The sequence below is a fragment of the Rhipicephalus sanguineus genome, chromosome 6, assembly GCF_013339695.2.
Source record: "Rhipicephalus sanguineus isolate Rsan-2018 chromosome 6, BIME_Rsan_1.4, whole genome shotgun sequence".
Lineage (NCBI taxonomy): Eukaryota > Metazoa > Arthropoda > Arachnida > Ixodida > Ixodidae > Rhipicephalus > Rhipicephalus sanguineus.
Window position 1 is genome coordinate 24592344 of NC_051181.1, and position 22060 is coordinate 24614403.

The 22060-nt window shown below is 47.0% G+C and overlaps 1 protein-coding gene across 6 annotated transcripts in view; it reads left to right on the plus strand.

Moving 5' to 3' along the window:
- The window catches only part of LOC119395653 (solute carrier family 41 member 3), a 488970-nt gene that overhangs the window by 298242 nt on the left and 168668 nt on the right, over positions 1–22060 (plus strand). The window contains exon 1 of one of the 6 annotated variants that reach the window (XM_049416725.1): positions 1593–1604. The exons of the other annotated variants lie outside the window; for them this stretch is intronic. The gene's annotated coding sequence lies outside the window, so the exon portion shown is untranslated. Of the gene's footprint in view, positions 1–1592; positions 1605–22060 lie in introns of those variants that run through there. 6 annotated transcript variants of the gene reach the window in all.

A 22060-nucleotide genomic window follows, 5' to 3' on the forward strand; every position in this document is an offset into this window, starting at 1 on the left:
TTGACGCCTACTCCTCGACGTTGGGCCAGACTACCGCTGCAGCGCATCGCATTCAGACAGAGGGAACATCTATTGTGCACCGCCGCCCATACCGCGTGTCTCTTGCTGAGCGCAAAATCATTGAAGGAAACGTCGCTGACATACTCCAACAAGAGGTAATCCGTCCATCAACTAGCCCCTGGTCGTCGCCTGTTCTTTTGGTCCGAAAAAAGGATGGTTCCGTGCGTTTTTGCGTTGAATACAGGGCGCTCAACAAGATCACCCGCAAGGACGTTTACCCCATGCCACGCATTGACAACGCCCTTGATTTCCTACAAGGCGCGGAATACTTTTCAAGCCTCGATTTGCGTTCAGGATATTGGCAAATTCCCATGCACGAAGACGATAAAGAAAAAACAGCGTTTGCAACTCCCGACGGACTCTACGAATTCACCGTGATGCCTTTCGGGCCCTGCAATGCAACCGCGACTTTTGAGCTCATGATCAACACCGTGCTGCGTGGCCTGAAATGGAAGACTTGCCTCTGCTACCTTGATGACATTGTCATCTTTTCATCAATATTTCCTCTGCACCTGCAACGCCTGGATGAAGTCCTAACATGCCTCGCCGGCGCTGGTCTACAACTCAGCACCAAGAAATGCCGTTTCGCCAGCAAATCCATCAAGGTTCTCGGTCATGTCGTGAGCAAGGACGGAATTCGCCCTGACCCTGACAAGACTGCTGCGGTCCTTCACTTCCCTCGTCCCGAAAGGCCTGAGGATTTGCGAAGTTTCTTGGTCTCGCCTCCTATTTTTGTCGTTTTTACGGAACTTCGCTTCAATGGCTGCGCCACTGCACAAGCTGCTTGCTTCTGATGTACCATTTGTCTGGTTCAAAGAATGTCAATCGGCGTTTGACCTACTGAAGGGAGCCCTCACGTCAGATCCTATACTCTCCCATTTTGATGAGACCGCACCGACTCTCCTGCACACAGATGCTAGCGGCCGCGGTATAGGTGCTGTTCTTCTCCAACGTGACGACTCTTCCCGAGAGAGAGCCGTTGCATGCGCTAGTCGCGTACTGACCCCTTCCGAGAACTATACGATCACTGAGCCGGAGTGCCTGACTGTGGTTTGGTCAGTACATAAGTTTCGTCCTTATCTGCACGGCCGTCATTTCACCATCGTTACGGACCACCACGCCTTATGCTGGCTTTCTACACTAAAGAACCTCTCTGGACGCTTGGTTCGGTGGATTCTACGTCTCCAAGAGTACGACTTTGACATCATTTACAAGTCTGGCAAAAAACATCAAGACGCCGACGCTCTTTCTCGTTGCCCACTACCTACCGCTCCGCTCGACGCTCCCGTAACCGATTTCGACAACACCAGCTCGGACGTCACTTCTAGTTCAGTTACCTCGCTCGCCTCGATAGACCAGCTACCAGCCGACGACGATCAACCATTCAGCTCTCGCCAGCTGGCTGACCCGTACTGTCGGCGCATCATAGATCACCTCTCTGCAGCATCCCGTCCACCTAACGCGCGGCTTCGTCGTCAACTCTCGCAATTTAAGCTGGAGAATGGTGCCCTGTATCTTAGAATAACAGAGAACTGAGCTAGTTGGTAAGTATTCATTCTAAAAAGACAGGGCGTGCAAACACGGACACAGGAAAGAAGTCAGGACACCACAAACGCCGACTAACAATGAAGAGACGCACAACGGCTGAAAAGAAAGAAGGCACGAAAACTCATCTGCGCACGCCCATGCAACAGGCGAACCTATCAATCCGGCACGCGTGGCGGTCTACGTGGAAGATAACTGTTAAGGCATTTGATTTCATCTTTATGCAAGTTAATCGACGGTTGGCTCAGGTATGCGCTACCACTATTCTCGATATGCCATAGTTCAATCATCAGGCGCGTTTCTTCATTTCTATGCCGGTACAACACTGAATTTCATTAATGCGCAGTGTTGTACCGGCATAAAATGGAGAAACGCGCCTGATGATTGAAGCATGGCATATCGAGAAGAGTGGTAGCGCATGCGTGAGCCAACCGTCGATTAACTTGCATAAAGATGAAATCAAATGCCTTAACAGTTATCTTCCACGTAGACCGCCACGCGTGCCGGATTGATGGGTTCGCCTGTTGCATGGGCATGCGCAGATGAGTTTTCGTGCCTTCTTTCTTTTCAGCCGTTGTGCGTCTCTTCAGTTGTTAGTCGGCGTTTGTGGTGTCCTGACTTCTTTCCTGTGTCCGTGTTTGCACGCCCTGTCTTTTTAGAATGGTGTCCTGTACCGTCACATTTGCCACCCCGACGGTCAACTCTGGGTGGCCGCTTTGCCACGCTCTCACGTTCTTAACGCCTTTCACGACGATTTGACAGCTGGCCATCTTGGCTTTCACAAAACCCACGACCGCATTCGAAGCCGTTTTTATTGGCCTAGCCTTTCAACCAGCGTAGCAAGGTACGTAAGTTCCTGCTGTTCTGGCTAGCGTCGCAAACTCCCGACATCTGCTCCTGCCGGCCAATTACAGCCACTTCCGTGCCCCACAGCACCATTCGAGGTCGTAGGTGTCGACCTTTATGGGCCTCTTCCCGTCACTGGCGCTGGAAATCGATGGATAGTGACCGCCGTGGACCACCTCACGCGCTACGCTGAGACAACTTCAATGATTACTGGTTCAGCTTCGGAAGTTGCTGACTTCGTCCTTCCCACCATAATTCTGCGTCATGGTGCTCCTCGAGTACTCCTGAGCGACCACGGAAGGGCATTCTTATCACAACTGTTAAGTCGTACGCGCGTCTGGCACTACACACAAGACAGCGCCTAGCTACCGTCCTGAAACCAACGGCCTGACCGAAAGATTTCATCGAACCCTTGCCGATATGATCGCCGTCTACATTCAACCAGACCACAAAAACTGGGATAAACTTCTATCATTTCTCACTTTCGCCTACAACACGGCCGTTCAACGCACAACCGGCTACTCACCGTTTTATCTCGTTTACGGGCCTTCGCCTACATTTTTTCTCGGCTTTTCTTTCTTCACCTGCAATGGCCATTCATCCCCGACTTCTTGCGAAGCATATATTTCAAGACTTGCGCAGTGTCGCCAGCGCGCTCGCATGAACACAGAAGCCACGCAACAAGCCAGGAAGCTCGTTTACGACACATCTCATCGCGTTGTCTCCTTCCGACCTGGTGACGAGGTGCCGCTTTTGACACCACTTCGCACACCTGCTCTGTGTGACAAGTTCCAGCCTCGGTTTATCGGCCCATACATAGTTTTGGAGCAGACTTCTCCGGTGAACTATCGCGTGACACCACTTGTCATCCCAACTGACCGCCGTTACCGCTGTACCGAGATTGTTCACGTCTCTCGCATGAAGCACTTCACGCGACGTTCCTCGTTGCCTTGACTTGCGGCCAGGCTGGCCGCTTCCACGTGGGGGGAATTAGTGTAGGCATCTATTATGCACTTCTTCCTCATCTCTTCGTTATTCTAATCATCATCACGCGTTTGTCTTTCGTCATCATCGTCTTCGGGTGTGTGCTCTTCATCATCGTGTACGTGACGCTGGTTCGCTCCCGACGTGGCGACCAAATAAACGTCGTTCCGACTGAGACGTCATAGTATTACTGCAACTGGCGCCGACGTTGACGTTGGAACTCATGACACCGGCGCAGCCGGCGCAGTGACTGAACGTGTGTACGACCTAACGCGAGCCTTTTATCTAAACGAGGAGGGGGAGTGGAGAGGGGGAGTGGGAGTGGAGAGGAGGAGGGGAGAGGGGCAGTGGCAGTGGAGACTGGGAGTTCAGTGGAGGTGTGTGGAGAGGGCTTGCGCATGCGCAGTAAGGGTGGTCATGCCACACACCGGATTGAACTCCCCCATAAGCTGCTTCGCATCTAAGATAGCTCTCCGACGCTCGCCTGCCTGGCGCAGCGCGTTCCCTGCTCGCCCTGTGAGAATTAACAGCCAGACTAGAGGGAAGACACGACGCTCGTCGCGTTTCGCTTCGCGTTTCACGACGCTTTGAAGGAGTGCATATCGAGTATCAGTGTTTACTATGTGCTGGTTGAAACCATCTTTACGCGGGATTCACCATATGCGGTGTCCAGGTATATCTTGACAACTTCAGCTACCGTAAGGGTTATATCATGATCATAGGCGTTAGTCGATGGTGCGGAGACGTGCCACTAGGCGTCAATGTAGGTGCGTCGACCATCAAGCGGTGCTATACTCGTATCTTGCAAACAACCATAGACATTGTACAAACTCTCATATACCAGCGCAGGATAAATAATCAGCTACTTCTGTGACGACACGCTTCACTTTCGTGTTATACCGATTCCTATGACGGAGGGATCAGCCATCTTTTGTACATTCCCTGCCTCATGGTGCGATACCAAAAGGCTTCATTTATTCGATGGATCATGGATATAAGCATATACTCCCATGCTACCTACGAAACTTCGCCGATGGATGTAAACAAATGATCCATCAGTCGATTCAGCTCCGTTCAGTAGGGGAGTATTAAAAAGTACACGCATCTCCACGAAGTGAATCATGACGAGTGGGAGAAACTCTGGGTATCGTATGGGTGAGTAACCGTACGTTACTCGAGCGTTGTACTATATAATGTAAATTGAGTGACATAAAGTGACAGAGTGGACGATAAAGCCAGGTCGTGAGGTCCATAATGTTTACGTTGAAGTCGCTGAGTAGTATAAAGGGTTTGTGCTTGTAGGCGTTTTATATTGATGTGTCACAATTATGATTGATGTTCGTCTATTGTAAACCTTTTTTTTATTCACATACACACATGTTTTGACTATAGCAACGGTTTTCTATATACCGTGACACCCGACAGTGGAAGTCGACGACAAAGCTAGGTATAAAGGTTCATTATGTACGTTGAAATCGCCGACTAGTATAAAGGGTTTGTGCGTGTAGGTGTTTTATATTGTTTCGTGGCAATTATGATTGATATTAGTCTATTGTTAAACCTAATGTTTCGATTTGACATGGTGCATTGCCGTGAGCACGGACAACGAACAACGGACAAGCCTCGACCCTAAGGTGCTTCCCAAGACCACAATATGATTATGAGAGGCGCCGGAAATTTAGACCAACTGCAGTTCTTAGCGTGCACCTAAATCTAAGTACACGGGCCTCTGACATTTTCGCCTCCATCGAAAATGCGGCCGCCACGGCCGGGATTCGATCCCGCGACCTTCGGGTCAGCAGTCGAGCACCATAGCAACTAGACCACCGTGGCGGGTAGTAGCAGAGTAAGCTTATTACTCCGCCTGACCGGAGTATATGAAACTCCCAACGGATAATGCGCTATACTCGGTTACAATGTAAGAAAAAAACTGTGGGCAGCTCCCCTCTATGTGGATGCTGGGGAAGTGCAGTGCACGCTTTGCTGTCCTGTGTTTCTCTTTTCGCGACCGCACCTCGGGATCGGCTCGATACCGGCGCTTCGCTTGTGTTTCTCTGGCTGTCACCTTCGGATTTTCCCTACGTTGTCCTGCTTTCCTACAGTAGGGTTGAGCAATCGACGTAGTGCTCGCTTAGCCCTGATGGCGGGATCCGCTCTTCGTCGGCACGGCCGTTCTCGGGCGAGCGAGCGCTGTCGATTTCGGCAAGCCTCCTCAGCGGCGTCCATGGCGGGAAGGACCCTCCACCAGCCGGCGCCTTCCTATTGGATGGATGGGTAAATAAATGCTACGGGCGACCCCATTATAACGGGGCCGTGACACGCACGCCACCAGGCTCACGAAAAAGAAAAAAAAGCACTTTTTTTTTCAGTCAGTTGGCCTACTGCCTTGTCTACTTCGATTACATCGATCTTACCATATGAAAACAAACGCAAGTTCACAGCCCAGCGTTCTGCCCCTTACGGAAGAATGACCTTATTTTTCCCACCATTTATTTTTGTACTTTCTCTCTACTTTTCTGCCACAATTACTCTAACCGTCTCTTATTTCTATTGCGGACACTTTCAGCTTCACGTTGCTGTCCCTAAAACCCAAGGCTCCATGTCGGCTCGTGCCCAAACATACACCTCGGTGGATATCTCCACATTCAGTCAGAACATGCTCCGTCGTTTCCTTAGCTTCCCCACAGAATGTACATTTTTCTTCTGGTTTACTAAATCTCGCTTTATAACTGTGCGTTCTAAGGCAACCCGACCTCGCTTCAAACAGTAATGCGCTTCCCTTTGAATTATCGTAAAATGCCTTCCTTCTTATTTCGTTTTTGCCCTTTCGGTAGTTGCTCAGAGCCAGTTTTTTTCCATCGCTGCTATCCAATAAATCCTTTCCGCTCCTCTGAATTTTCATTTATTACCCGTGCCACACGCACACAGAAACTAACATTCGGTAGTGAAGGCATTCAGTTCCCGAATGACATTTTTTTCGTCGGAGCTGCTGCACCTCCAAACTGAATGACATTTGACTTGATGATGTCGATCGCAGCATTTTCTGTAGTGAGCAATTGTTGAGTAGTAATAAAAAAATAAATATGCGTTTACAAGCTTCATATACCTCAGAGAATAATTAAATGTAGCAACAAGCACATTACGCTGCTGTAAGCTTTAGTTTGTTGCTTTGTTTCACGACGTTGCAGGCGACCGTAGCAACCTCAGCCAACGCTAGTCAGGTCCACAGCGTAAAAAGAAAATGGCGCCTGTCGCATCCAACATACAGCGTTTGAAGCGCTTGTTTAAGTGTTTAGTGTAAATAAAAGACGTGAAAACTTCATTTTCAGCTGAATAGGATTTATATAACTTAGATCTATCGCACTTCGTCAGCTGTGCCGTCGAAAGTACGCATTTCTCAGTTGGATGAGTTCTGGCGATGGCATTAGGTGACGAATGGCATTTGGGCGAATGCCATTTCGTTCGTCCGTGTGGCAGCGCGCGAATGGCACTAAATCTGAAGGCATTAGGAGGTAAATGCCATTTTCTGTGCCCATGTGGCACGGGTATAATACTATTTGTTGCCATATGTCTTAGACTGCCAGCTATCTACTTGCTGGTAAGTCTCCTAGTTCTTTTTCTCCACTGTGAGCCAACGCTTTTCCTAAACAAATACCGGAACCCCTTTTCTCTGCCCATCTACTCTCTTTCATATTTTGTAGCCTCTCTTCGAACCTGATTTTGCTCTGAGCTTCCCTTATCGCCCTTTACAGCCTCATTTGTCGTCTTCCCGTGAGCACCCAACGCGAGGCGTCCCGCAGTCCTTTGAGTCGCATGCAGTCCTGATTGCACCTCTCACTTCATGCACACCACCGACTTCCCAAATGTAAGCCCCGAAGCCATTACACCTTTCCAAAGACCTCGAAGCACATCGTACCTATTGTATCCCCATAACGCTCTGTGCTTCATTATTGCAGCATTCCTGTTTCCCTTTGCTGCCGAGGCTTTTTCCTGTACCTCGATGTAACTATCTCCCTCATTTACCCATACCCCGTGGTATTTCTTGGCCCTGTATTGACACCGCCTGATCATTGAAATCATTGAACACCGAGAATCCACATTTTGTTACACTAAATCCTAGTCCTAGAGCTTCCCCTTCCCTTCCGCGTATATCCGCCAGCTGCTGTATATCCTCTCTACTGCCAGCAAATAAGACATTATTGTCAGCATAAAATAATCCTGGAAGCTTCTGCTCAATCATCACGCCGCCTTGTTTGTGCGACAGAGTAAAACCAATGTTGCCACCTTCTAGCGCGTTTTCCATCCTCACCATGTACAGCATGAATAACAGCGGGGACAAAGGACATCCTTGTCTCAGTCCCTTGCTAATCTCATCGTTCTCTTTGCTACTCATTCCTTCCCATTCTATGCAAACTCTATTCTCTCGGTATATCTCCCTCAAAAGCTGTATACAGTCGTCCTCTATGCCCATTCCTTTCAATATATCCCACAAAATTTCCCGATTAACGTTGTCGTACGCTCCCAGTGATGTCTAGAAAAGCCACGTACAAGTGCCAGTTTTCTATTTTGGATATTTCTATACACTGAGTAAGAACAAATACGTTATCGTCTAATCGCCTGCCGATTCCAAATTCATTCTGAAGTTATCCCAAAATATCAGTATGTTATACCTGTTAATACTTTTACATATACTGCCTGCATCGCCAACCTGTATAGTACCGATGTTAATGGATAGCGGTCTATACGAGCGAATGTTATCCTTTTCTGCCTTGCCTTTATAGATGAACTTCATTCTACTTTTTCGCCAACTCTCCGGTATTTGCCTGTCCTGTAAGCATTTTTCTACGGCTTTCAGCAGTGCTTCTTTAGTGTTATGTCCTAGTTCGTTAATGAGGCTAAAGGGAAACCAATCTAAACCCGCGGCAGTGCGCTTTGGAATTTTTCCTTCGGCCTTTTTCCAGTTGAAATTCTCAAGTACTAGCTCTTCCTCTTTTGCGCTCGCCGCCTTAGTTTTCCCTTGGACGATCGTTTTAAACAAATCGGCTGTTACCTTTCGGATGTAACCTAGCGCTTCGTACCCTGCCATTTAATTTCCTCCTTCGTCTACAATACGTTGCTGCATTGTGACAGACTTCCTACCGAGCGCATTTATGTGGCCGGAAAATGCACTAAGCGCGGCCTTCTTTTTTTTTTTCGTGAATCTCGGTCACACTGCGTTCACTTTCACATTTCGTACAATGGATTTTTTTTCTAAACATATTTCCCATAATTCGTTGCATGTCTATGCTTCCGTGATGTTTCACGTCACTTTTCGATCGTTTCCCGGATTGCCTTGTTCCACCAACTTTCTGGCTTTTCCTTCCAGCAAGTAGTTTTCTTCTCTTTCCCTATCTCTCCGTCATTAGATGTAACAGCTCACTATATCCCCAGTCCTTGCCTGGTATTTTGCCTACTTCTTCCTCGACTCTTGCGGCTATATTTGTTATCTGTTTGTCATTTAAATTCGAGATTTTATTGGCTGCTGCGTGGGAGCCCACTTAGCAGCAAAACCGTTAGAAACTTTCCGATGATTGGATGGTGGCGCCCTCTGTCGGCCTTGCGGCGAAGCTCGGCGGCTGTTTCTTTTGGAACGGCGTGTTCACGGATGGACGCCGTTCGCCTTTGGTCTGTTATAACTGCATTGCACTTACAAGAATGTCAGCTCCGCCCGTCGCTGTCCCTCCCACCGAGAATTTGCATAAGTGCTCCGTCCAATAGAACTTACTCATTTTCATGACGTCAAACACTTCTCGGGTGTCTCAGATAGCTGTTACACGTTATTAAACTGCACGAAAAGACGAGGACAAAAGTAAGAAGCATACAGAACCACGAGCGCCGTGGTGTTCTGTACTGCGCTCGTGGTGTTCTGTATGTTTCTTACCTGTGTCCTCAACTTTTCGCGCAGCTTAATAACGTCTAAAAGCTACGAAATAACTACCCCGCCAGAACGTGTTACTTCAGATAACTGTCTCTCCCATACAATATCCTAAGTGTGTGCCGCTGATTTTAGGGCAGAAACTACGACGTCCTGGGGTGCTATGCAGGATGGCCCGAGCTTCTCGTGCACACGAGTTTGCGCAGAGTTCCCCGTAGGGTGGTCATGATAGGAAAACGCTGCGGACCGCGTGATAGCAGCGTTGATAAAAACAGCCACAAGAAGGAGCATGTCGTCACAAGCGCATCTGCGGCGATTGCGGCGGTTTTCAACGGAACACCGCGTGCGAGCGCGTCAGCGCCGCCATTTAGTCCACATTTCCCGCAGTGCAGCGACGTCAGCGTGATTGTCGCGCTATCTTTTTGCCAACTGAACATCGCACCTCCCACAGGCGTGTTCGTGGGCATTTGTCGTTTTTCGGGCAAGTTCTTTCGTTCCACCGGCAGCACGTAAATTTCCACTCTCGGAGGCAACCAGGGCGCACACGCACCACTCTCGTGAAGCTCGTTTTCCTTCTCTCGAATAGTGCAGATAAATAAATGGACAGGATACTGCTACTTACATTACACGTCTGAAGATTTTTCTGCACTAACGAATCGGCACAAACAATGGCACAAACAAGTAAATAGTAACATTTCTCGCGTCAAATGGCACCAGCGGCGCTTGGTTCATGGCTGTGAGCGGTGCGTCGTGAGCGCGGTGAAATTGAATGCGAGACAAATTGTAGCCACGTGATGATATAACTTTTAGTTTTTTGTGCATGTGTGCATAGTTCTGTGCGATTACGCTCATAGATGAATCGTGCCACTCGCTGGCGTTGCGGCGTGAGCAGCTAGGTCCTCGTCAAGAGCAAACGCGGTGGGTGGGCCCATCTTCGCCGCGGGCATCTGCTCAAACTGATTGACGCGCGAACTCGGGCACAAACTCGTTGATTCTGAAAAGGCCCCAGTTCAACTCGTGACTGTCATAGTGCCGGTGTGGCTGCCAAGCGTTTCATGCGGTGGGCTCTAAGCAGCAGCTTCTTTGCATATAAATTGATTTGGTCAGCTTGCACTACTTGTGCAAGGCGGGAGCCATCGGAGGAGGTTGTGATCACCCAGGTTCTTCTAGCTTTTTATGTGGCTCGTCTACTCAGTCTGTTTCGGAGTGAAGACCACGTCAGTTCTGTCTCAATTCTGTTGGTATTAATTAGCTAGGTCTTCATTAACATAATATTGAAGAGGTCTGTCTCAATTTGCAGTGTTTCAGTTACCGCGAAATTTTTCCACATTTAATTAGCAAGGTTTTATAAAACTGAGCTAATTAGCCTAATCCAAACAGCACGACCCTAATCAGCGTGACTTTAGATATAAAATCCTAATTCTCTTGGATTTAATTAGCACACCCCCAATGAGCGTTTTGTTAATTAGAATGGTGCTAATTAGCTTGGTCATAGCTTTACACGGCTTCATTAGCATGGTCTCCATAAGACGTAGAATAATAGCTCGGTCTTAGCATGACTTGGCTTAATTAGCTTGGTCATAGTACCGCTCAGCTAATTGCTGAGCTAATACCGCTCAGCCAATTAGCTAACCAGCGGGGCGCACGTACTCGGGGAGCGAAGAGACGCTAAATAAGAGGACGAAGACGGCCCTCGTCACCGCCGATGCCTCTTTCACAAGTGTCGCGATACTCGGCGGCATCGCTTCCCACCACTCGTCGTGCTTTTTTGTCTTGTGACGGAGGTATTGCGCTAGCATTGTTATCAGCAGTTGCCCTTAGAACGCCTTATAGGACGGACGCGAGTCGTTCGTTTGGGGCAAGAAGAGCGGAAGGAGCGCCAACACGCACACAAGCGCGAATGGGCGCGAAAACGACGTGAAGCCGCAGAACATGCTGCCACAGCAGCTGACTTGGCTGGCTTCCATATTCTCAGTACTAAAAAGGTTGGTTGGTTGGTTGTTTGAAAAACTTTATTTGGGTGCTGCGATGCGCGCGTATAGGCTCTGAATTTCTTTCGTGCCCTACCTGTGTACTATTCAACTTTCTTTATTGTGAGGTATGAAAAAAAAAGAATAAAACCTCGGCCTGCACCATAATAATATAGCAGGCTGTACTATTCAACTAATGTCACCTTCCGTTGCGAAAGTTTTGTGGGCCGCGCCATAAAGCAATTTCGTGCTTTAAAAGATCCCAGCGAAGCAGCAATTCGCCGCCGTCGCTAGAGAGGCACATCGCCGCCTCTGTAGAAGAGATTGCGCCAAAATATTCGTAGTGTGATTGTATGCGCGGTATGAAATGTGTAGCACTTTCTCGAAGTCTCTCGATTACTCTCGAACCTTCGTATAGTGACGTACATTTGTGACGCGCTTTTCTCATTTGACGCAAGTACTAGCGGCGCCCCGAATGGCGTGTGTAGCTTCGATAAATTGTTGTGGTAGCGTTTTTGAAACTGGAAGCCGATCTTCCTGAGCTTGTGATGCGTTGTCGTTGACGAAGGCAGCATTTCATATGTGTTAAAGTGATCGGCACTGCGATTATTTCTTTTCTCTTTAAATGGTCTACTCGTCGCAGCCCACTCAAATCAGAGTCATCGACTCATTTCGCAACTTCTGCAGACGCCAAGGGGGAAGCTTCCTCGGGGATGTCACTTTGCCATTTCTGCGATGATCACTGACCCTCTTCTGAAGAGAGCGTTCTATGGTGTTTGTCAAGAATGCGATTCTGTTTATAAGCACGTTAACACCGGCACACTTAGCGATCTCTTTCCGGACGGCACCGAACACTTTCGGGGACACCAGTTCTGTCTCATTCGAAAATTTTAATAACTTGGAGATGTAACCCTCCGATCGCTAATTCCACGCCATTTGTGGTGTATATAAACGACGTATGACATAGTGAACGAGGATTCCGCCGTGGTAAATAGCGAAATTCAATTACTACTTACCTTTCTGTACTTCCATCTACTCTAGAGATCTAATTTTCTGTCGACAGAATAATTCATGGAAGAAAGAGTCAGCGGATAGTCAACGCTAGTCTCCTAAATATTTGTCTTTGTAACATCCGTTCGCGTGCAGAAAGGTGCATAGTGAAATCGAAGGCAAAAAAAAGTATACTGCAAAGTATCCATAGAAAGAACAAAACAGAGAAGTATTAAAAGACCACAGAAAAACGTGATAAAGAAAAAGACTCGTTCCCAGCTGCCGTGTCGAGACGGCAGCGGGTGGAGATACTAGGTCCGGCTCGGAGAGAAGACTGACCGGAAATTCACCGGTCCGTCGTCATTTTTATGCATAGCGGTTGCTAGTCTGGTTGCCGTCGAGCATCCTCGCTCCATGCTTCCCAGAGGTCAGCCAGTGCTCTGATGTGTCACGCACCACGGCAGACCACACCAGTCGTGAGCCTCGGCGGCTGTAGGATACCACCGCACGCCGTATAAGCGGTCAGGACATTTCATACAGGTAATCGAAATTAAATTGCTAGAAAGCGAAATTGTAAATGTAATTTTATACTGTTGAGATCTCATTGAACCTATAGGAAAATCAGGGATCGCATCGCGAACCTTCTGCGTCTAAGGGTCGAGCCGGGCAGAGTGTGAATTCGGAACATCTCAATTTAATCTAGAGTGCTGCACCCACGTTTCTGAGCTTGTTTTCGCAAATTAGAAAATTAGCAAGCAATGAATGAATGGCAAATTGGCAAATTGTATCATGTTCTCCGCAAAAGTAGCAGGCTTGCTGCTCTGATATAATTCGCCGATTATTATACAAGGATGCGACAACATGCTTCAGCGCGCGATCTGTTTCTGTTCTCCTCTCGGTGATCTCTACTTCCGATCTGGCACTCTGCCGGCGTGTCCTTTACATCCTTTCTGCTTATTGATTTTGTCTTCTCGGTGGGCTGTCGTAGGTGCCCACAAATCTCGTTTTTCATTTGTGTTGCACTTTTTCAGCTCTTTCTTTTACAGTCGTTCGCTTTTTTCGTACTCCTCTGTTTTACGGTTGTGAAATCGTAGTTGATATCACCAATGACCAGCTACATTTATTTTTTTCATCGCTGCTTTTCCGTGCCACTCAGGCAAGTCGCGTACAGCATTGTGCTTTTGACGTTCTTTCTTACATGTAGAGCATGTCTCTGTATATAAAAGTGCGTCTACAGCGATCGCAATGCCTTGCCTGTTCACCAGCCACGTTACCCGCACTGTTTCTTCATAATTAACTACTCATATCCATTCGTATTGAAACAGAGAGAATGAAAAAAAAAGGTGACAGTGCAAAGACAACACTGCTGGCCGGATCACGATTTTGTTCGGTTCTTCGTTTTCTGCCTCCATCAAATATGTTCTCATGCCAGAGCGCATTCACTTGTTGGGATAAATTACTTTAAAGCGGTTTGTGTCATCGTTATGACTTTATTCGCAGACAGTGCACTCGGCATTTTCACTATTTTCACTTCAAGCTACAATTGCCAACCTATAAATACACAGTTTGTCCCTAATGAAACATCACTTTCTACACTATTACTGCACAATGTATTACTGCAGCGAACGCGCTATGTATGGGTGGTGTGAAATTTTATAATTTCACATTTATTTGGTGCATACTGAGACCTCTGAAACAAAGTGCGAGTAATAATCGCATTTAGCCAACAGATAACAAATCGAGACGACTATTCTTAAACGCATGCATTGGTTACACGGGAAATCGCAATTAAAACTGTACGTAAAGGACGATCCGAGCCCACATGTTGCGCAGTACGCATGCGATCCATTTGAGTCATGGCTGTGTCCTCGCCTACTTCCGTTGGTGTTTGTGTATGTTTACTGCACCTGGCATTGCCATTGTTTGCCAGACATAAACAAGGCTTTGACCATCGCATCACAAATGTCGCCAATTTGGCAGTTGGCAAGTTCGCCGCAGTACACAAAACATGAAAGCGTCAAAAAATATCACAGCCTCAAACATACTGGAGTACAGGCCCGCGAAAGGCAGTTAGTGATGATCGAATGAAATGGACTGTTTATTCGGAGAACACAGTGTCGCCTATGAAAAGCAGACAAAAAGCCATAGACCGGCTTGAAAAGAAACGCTGCAGCCAATCGACAAAATGGGGAGAGACAGAAACACTTTAACGCATGGTCGGCCTGGAAATTTTGGCTACTGCTCTGCCTGTGGGAGAAAAAAAAATAAAAATATCTTAGGGCCTGCAGGTTCTTGTAACGTCGAAAATAGGGCCGCTCAGTTATTACGATTCTTCTGCCGACCGCGTAGTGCCTCCGCTCGGGAGTATTTACATAAGTTGGGTAATATGCTCAAGAATTCCGGCATATAAGACTCACGTCTCTGCGAGATGTAATTGTTGAGAATTATGCATATTTGCCTCCGCGGAAAAACGAAGTAACAAGCTAAATATATTCAACGATACAGGATGTGTATACAAAACTATGCAACTCGTGCAAAATGTATACACGAAGCTGAAAATCTGCACTTCTCTTAGAACGCGCTGATTCACATATTTATCACTTGTGTCGTTTGAACCACCACAATGTCTCCGACGTACGTATAGAAGTAGCATGCACGCTTGACTGGTGCTTCTGAAAGTTGTGCGGCACAAGGGGTCAAGGCATTGTTATCCGTCTCCAGCAAGCACATTCGCTTCCCGGCATATTTGTCTCCGACATGTCGGCACAGGCGGTGCGCTACGGAGGCAGTGGGCTCATAACACCGGGCAGAGCGTGTGTGCACCTGCTTTGCATTAGGCTGCAGTGGTAGAGGAATGTTGTCGCTTGACTTTCCTGCAGCTGACGCTCAGGCGTGAAAACGTCGGTGCAAACAGACGGCTGCTTTTGAAAGTCGAACAATTATGCGCTTGAAAAGACCAGCTATGAATGGGCTGGCCTCGAGCGTAGGCAAAATAATGTAAATGACTTGTTTTCGTCGTAGCAAATATGATACCTCCCGCATCGCTTGGCGCCCGGTGCTTAGCATAACATTGTCGCCTGCTTCTGAATAAAGGCAGGGATTTTTTTCTCTTCATTTGATTTTTTTTTTCGTTGCATGCATATGTAGGACGCACCGATGTAAGCTGACTGCAGTTCTTTGAATGCCCACCGAGAGCTGCTTCCGCGGGAGTTCACGGCTCAAGAGGTTTAAATATTGGTCACTGTTTTCCTAATGAATGACGTTAGCAGACTCTGAACGCACGGCGCCCGGCTATTTTAGTTATTCTGTAAACACGTATATGCCATAGGTCGGCAAAAAATGTGGAGCTCACTCAGACTCACTTATGAAATATATTTTGCCCTTAGGGCTCACTCGGACTCAGACTCACTGAAATTTTCCTCAACCGGACTCACTCGGACTCAAACTCGGCAAAATATTACTCACTCGTATTCACTCAGACTCACGGCTCTATCTGAGTCTGAGTGAGTCGACTCATGAGTCCGTTAGCGTATAATTGGCTTTTTCGACCATGGTGCCAATGCCCTTTAAAACCAATACTTCGCATAATTGGTGCTCCACTTCGCGCCTTTTGATCTCGTACCTTCAGATATGGGTTATCACTGGTTGCAATCCAGTAAGGACATTTTTATTGAAAGAGGTGATTCACATGAAATATTTTTATCAGGAACTTCCAGTAAAGGAGTTTGCGGAAGAGAGGTAAACCTGCCCCCCTCCCCCCTTTCTACGTAACTCACGCCTCTGATGAATAAACATTCAGCTGGTGTATGATAATAATAATAATAATAATAATAATATCTGGGGTTTAACGTCCCAAAACCACGATATGAAGCTGGTGTATGAACGCTAGTGCTTTGAAGTATGTGTGAGTCGGCGGGAGTATAAACGTGGGCTGACATATGGTTGATAGTAATGCTGAAGTTGTGTAGATAGAACCATAGGTCGGCAAACAAGTATGGAGATCACTCAGACTCACTCAAGAAATATATTTTGCGCTTATGGCTCACTCGGACTCAGACTCACTAAAAGTTTCCTCTGCCGGACTCACTCGGACTCAGCCTCACTAAAATTTTTCTCAGCCGGACTCACTCAAACTCAGACTCACGGCTCGATCTGAGTCTGAGTGAGTCGACTCATGAGTGAGTTTGCCGACCTATGGTATAGACACACGTTTACAACGTTTCGTTCCCATAGCCGTTTGGCCTCTGTGAAAAGAAGGCTATCAATTTACGTGTTTCTATTTTCCTGCCTGAAAAAAACTTTACTTCTGTGTTAGAATTTATTAAATGGTCGGAGCCTTGGACTAGGGGCCTCGACCATTGCCGACACACTGCCTTCAGGGGCAACACAACTTTTAATTGTGCAATTAAAATTTATTATTTTTATCTCCATGCGTGCAGTGTCGTCTTTCTTTGTGTTATAATTGATGGGCCTATAATAAACGCCGACCCGTGGCCGTAGCTCCGGAAAACGTCTTTGCTCCAGAAGGGCTGATCCCCCAACTTTCTTTTCATCTCTCGCACTTACCCCGCGCCCGGGTTCCTTACTTTCGGCCGAGCCTGCAATGCCCTCAGCGGTCAGTCTACGACGTTCGCTCGCCATATGCCCACAAATATTCCCTTTCCATTCTTCACCGAAGCACCTGAGCGCGTTGATTTGGCGACGAAAAAGTATGCGGCCGCGTGTTGAACAAAACGTAAGATTTTTTTTTTTTTGTAGCAGTCTGCTTTACCACTGTTTTGCTGCATAAACCGATAGTCGCGCACTGCGGTCGTTTTGGTGTGCATTGTTTTTAGAGTTGAAGGTTATGTCGTGGCATGTTCATCCTCGTTGAACACTTGTGCACCTGTCGCGTATTCCTCGCACTGACAACAAGATACTCAAGTCACTTACAGCATTGTTATAAGCACATATTTAGAATAATATAGACGATATATCTAGACGTAGTCACAGAAGTACGAATGAAGTGCTTAAAAACATTACGAACGCTAGTATGTCTGCCGAGCTCGCTGGCGACATCAGGCATGCAGCAACGAACTTGACTGTTCTTTTGTCGTAATGCGAACAACAAAAGCACCAAGTCGTGATTTCGAATTCCTTTGTGATCGGTGCACAAAACGGCATGCGTATTCGCAGACTATCGCGAGTGCAGACTTTTACGAGGCATTAAGTATGATCACGTGGGTGATAATTCGTCCTCTGCGGTGTCTTCCGTAGCCGACGTGTAACTGTGGCTACCCCAAATAAACCACACGGAAAGGTAAAATTGGCCTTTGTCGATTGCTACTTAGCGCACGTTTGATTAGAGAGACACGCAGAGACAAGCAGAAATCATCGTTGAAACACAGGGAGACCTCTGCTGGCGTAGGCGCCTACTACACCTGTGCATACTACAATGGCATGAAGTTTAGGAGTACCAAGAGACAGGGATGAAAAGTGGCACAAAACGTGCGATTACTTTCTAATTATCGGTACTTACGTGCCCAAACCACGATATGATTGTGAGGACGCGGAATTATTTTTTTAACGTGCACCTCAGTTTAAGTACAGGCGAGTTCTCGTATTTCGCCGCCCTCTAAATATGGCCAATACGTTACCAGCGCGACACCTCACTTTCTAAGCTGACATGGCGCGTTGTGATAACTTTCAACAAATGGTCTGAGGAACACATTCATAGATGATGCTCGCACGCCGTAACACAGCGCTATTCGCACGTATATAGCGTTTTTAACGCATTGTGCGTAGCTACAAATGCAATCTTACGCAGTTGCGCATTCAAGGATGGCGACATTTTTTTATCCGACAGGGAGACGGACGGATAAAACACACTCGATGCCCAAATTCTCAATTTCTGCTGCTTCTATTTTGAATCTGGTTAGTTCGCTTCTGTCAGTTGACAACACCACGGCCTTTTTAAAGGACAGTTCGCACCCACATACGTGTAAATGTGTGCCTCGGTGGAAATTTCTTAAGATTAGCGCACGTGTTGTGTTCTTCGTTCTTGTCTCGTTCCAGCGCTTAGCCTGTGCTATTAGCGCCGAGAACGAACACTGGTGTCGCTGAAGTGGCTCCGATGTGACGTCATGTCAAGGACTCGCCTGCTCCGCCTCCGAGGACTGCCGTTTTCTGCGCCCGCCGTCTACCGCTCTTTCGCGATACGGGGTCGAATACTCCTCCATTTTACCATGCAAATCTCCCAAGGCAGAAGGCGGAAGCTTTTTTACTAGCGAGAGTTAACGAAATCATGTAAAATTTGGATAATATAGCTGAATAGGCAAACTCCCGTCCGAACGAAAAAAAAACTGAAAATGGTGATGCAGCATAACAAGACATTGATTGTTTTCACAGCCTATACTCAAAAAAATCGGTGCTAAAATATGTATGCTAATTAGTTCTAACTTCAATACAATACCGCATAGACTCCAAGGTTAAAACTTGTGTCCTGAAGTATTACAAATGACATTAGGGCGTTTTCAATTCACTAAGCACATTGCGGTTTGTCGTGCATGCCTGCCTTTGTAAATAATCTAGCCGATTTGACACACTTGCGCTGTCACACCACACACACAAAGGTTTCGGAAATGCTGAGATGTTGGCATACTTGGATCATATATGTACAGATTTCTTCCAAACAGTCGTCAGGGTTTGTGTAGTCGTGTACCCTGATTTGCTTGAACTGCTGATCATATCAACCACCGCGTCACAAACGTTAATGTTTATTTCACGTGGGAGCACTGCTGATAGCAGTTGCTTGCCATACAAACCCCAGAATTTCAATATGGGCGTTCTGCAGTGTTTCGATGGCCCGCTCAAAAATTGGACCTACGTAATAATTAAACATTCTTCGCCTCAATATAGCCTCGACTGGTCTCGCACGTCGTGTCTACATACAGGTTGATGTTGCTCAGGGGTAATGAACTGGGCGGAACGTTAATTTAAGAGCTTGATATCTAAACCGCGTGACTGCGCTGTTGCTACAATGCTGCATGATGACACAATCTGACAGCAATAAGAAGTTTCCGCAGTTAACCTCAACTTGTTTTTGTAGTGAAATAAAACACCGAAATTATTGCAAGAAAAACTTGAAACTGTACAACATGATGAGAGAGCAAGTACCCAAGAAAAACTAAAACGACAGCTTCGGTGATATTCTGGGGCGCGCGCTTGGAGACATTTCGCGAGACTCGATACTGCATGCATGCTTCTCAGATCGGCAAAAATGCTGTCCGCATATCGCGGACGTGTCCAATGCAAATAGCACTTGTGAAGGCAAAACCATCGCACCTTCTAAAGGAGTGGCCCGTGAACAACGCAACCTAATAATGTCAAAACAACGACACGATTGTGAGGCACGCTGGAGATTAATTTTGACCACCTCGAATTTTTTAACGTCCTGCTGTACCTAAACGCAGGTATATTTTCTTGCTTTTCACCCCCGACGGAATGCGGCTGCTGTGGTCGGGAATCAAACCAATGTTCGAGGTTAGCAGCGCGAAACAACAACACAATCAGATCTCCCCTTTCGAAATGATCGTGCACGATGGAGTGAGGTGATCCTTGGCGACGATTCTAATGGAAAAAAACAAACATAGCTTCCTGTCCTTTTACCAGGAACATTATCCATGCTGTATTGGTCATTTGTCTGAAGCTTGAGACACCGAACGCAAGCAGTGGAACTGCGCACGAAGCGAGCGAACGTTATGTAGGCGCGCCACGGCGGGCATAGAAAAGTACCTGCCGTGACGTCATCCAGGCCTCCCGCCAGGCGGCGCCACCCCAACTTCTCGGGGCTAATACTGTGCTTTAGCAACAGGGCCGGACAGTTACTTTTGTGAACTGAGAGGGAAGGGGACTTGGGAGAGTAAAGGACAGAAAATATATCATCATAACTTCAACCATGGAGTTTCCTAAAATTAACTAGAGGAGACTCTGGCGCTGCGATCGTTCAGCTACCATGGGAATGATGGGTAGTACACAAATTTTCCTAGTCTTCGTGCTTGCGGCTTCAAACGTACTTGTGGCTTTGTTTATCGCTGTGTTTTGGCGTTCGTTTCGGATAAGAGAATAGACCGTTGTGAACTTCGTGAGCAGCTTTGATTTGGTGAGCCTAAAAAAGTTAAAGTGGTGAAGTGGAACTGCTGAATTTTGTTGAACTTTGTTTTGCGACAAAGCGAATGCAGCCGACGCGGAGCCACGCGGAGCCGAAAGAACGAAGTTTAGACAAATTTGTGTACTACCCATCATTCCCATGCTGGCTGAAGTGTCATGCGTTGCAGCTCCCATAGACACTAGCGCCAGAGTTCCCTCTAGTAAGTATTGTAGGAAACTCTATGATATCAACAGATAAGATGAGTGTGATACATACAGGTTATCGATTAAGCTATCATCTTCAAGCGGAAGCGAAGAACTGTAAAGTTAATTTTAAAGCTCGACTTTGCTTTGAAGAAGGCGACACGGTATTTCGCCAAAATAATGTGGCACTTCGGTTGGTTTGCTGATGTTATTTTAACATAAAACGAGTTCTCTTGTCCCTGCAACCTGGATATTCTAAGAAAGTATGTTACACTAGCTGTTTCTAACAGGCCGATGTTATCACAATGTTTGTCAGTGCCTCAGCCAAGGCGGAAGGGGTATTCCTATTCGAGGATGCGACGTACACAGATAGCTTTTAGCAGCAGGTTAGAAGCCGGCTGCTTTATCGGGCCTCCTGACGGGTCGCGGTGATCAGCAATTGTTTTTGCCTGCCGTAGAAGTCACCGCGTCGTTTCGCGTCACACGCGGCGATGCTCTTGCGTGAGTGCTAAATAGATGCAGCTGAGGTTATAGACACGATGAAACCTTTTATTTTTTTTTTTTCAGCGCATGAGAGCAGAATAATTTTGCTCTTTACAACACAGGTTTGTTGTTCTTCGAACCACGGTTAATGCTCTCGTGTGCATAATGAGGTTAACTGAGAGTACTCTGAAGACATTTATTACAATCCACACGCGAAGTCTTACATACACAGAAACACAATGAGGTGCTTTTATGAGAAGATATTTTACACTTAATTTATTAATATATACGGTATTTTGTAAATCTGGTATTTTTTATATTTATATGACCCCGAAGGCCATTTCCTGACTATACATAGATGGATTACAAAATATGTAGGTAAATTATTAAACACACCCTTATATTGACGATGAAACTGTTATCGCACGTGCGATGGCCCAGCCGTGTGGCAGCATTTTTGAGGCTTCATTGGTCTGTCCACGTCGCTCGGAGACACGTAACGTACGGCTCGACCGCCAGCGCCGCATTATTGAGCCTTCACTGCTCTGTCCGGGTCACGACCTCCTCTATAAACTTACGACCTGCTCACCGGCGCCATCCCTACGGAGGCGTGTGGAGCTAAAAATTGGCGTGTAGGGACCGGAGGTACCGCCAGGTGCCGCCACAACTTTCCCCCATAGCAGACGACGCACGACCGTTGTGGTGCACTCGTGTGTGCGCGTTCCTCTCATTGTTTTTCTAGTCTCTAACGCGTGGATCGAGCAATCCACTGATTTACGTCTCGAAGCAACATTCTGGCTGTGAGACGCACCGCGGTGGATGGCTCCGGGAAGTTCGTTACCGGATCTCAATCTCTGCGCGAGCGCTTTTGCGTCCCCAACTAAGTGCAGGCAAACGAAAGCAAAATGCGACACATAACCCAGAGAACGTAAGCCTT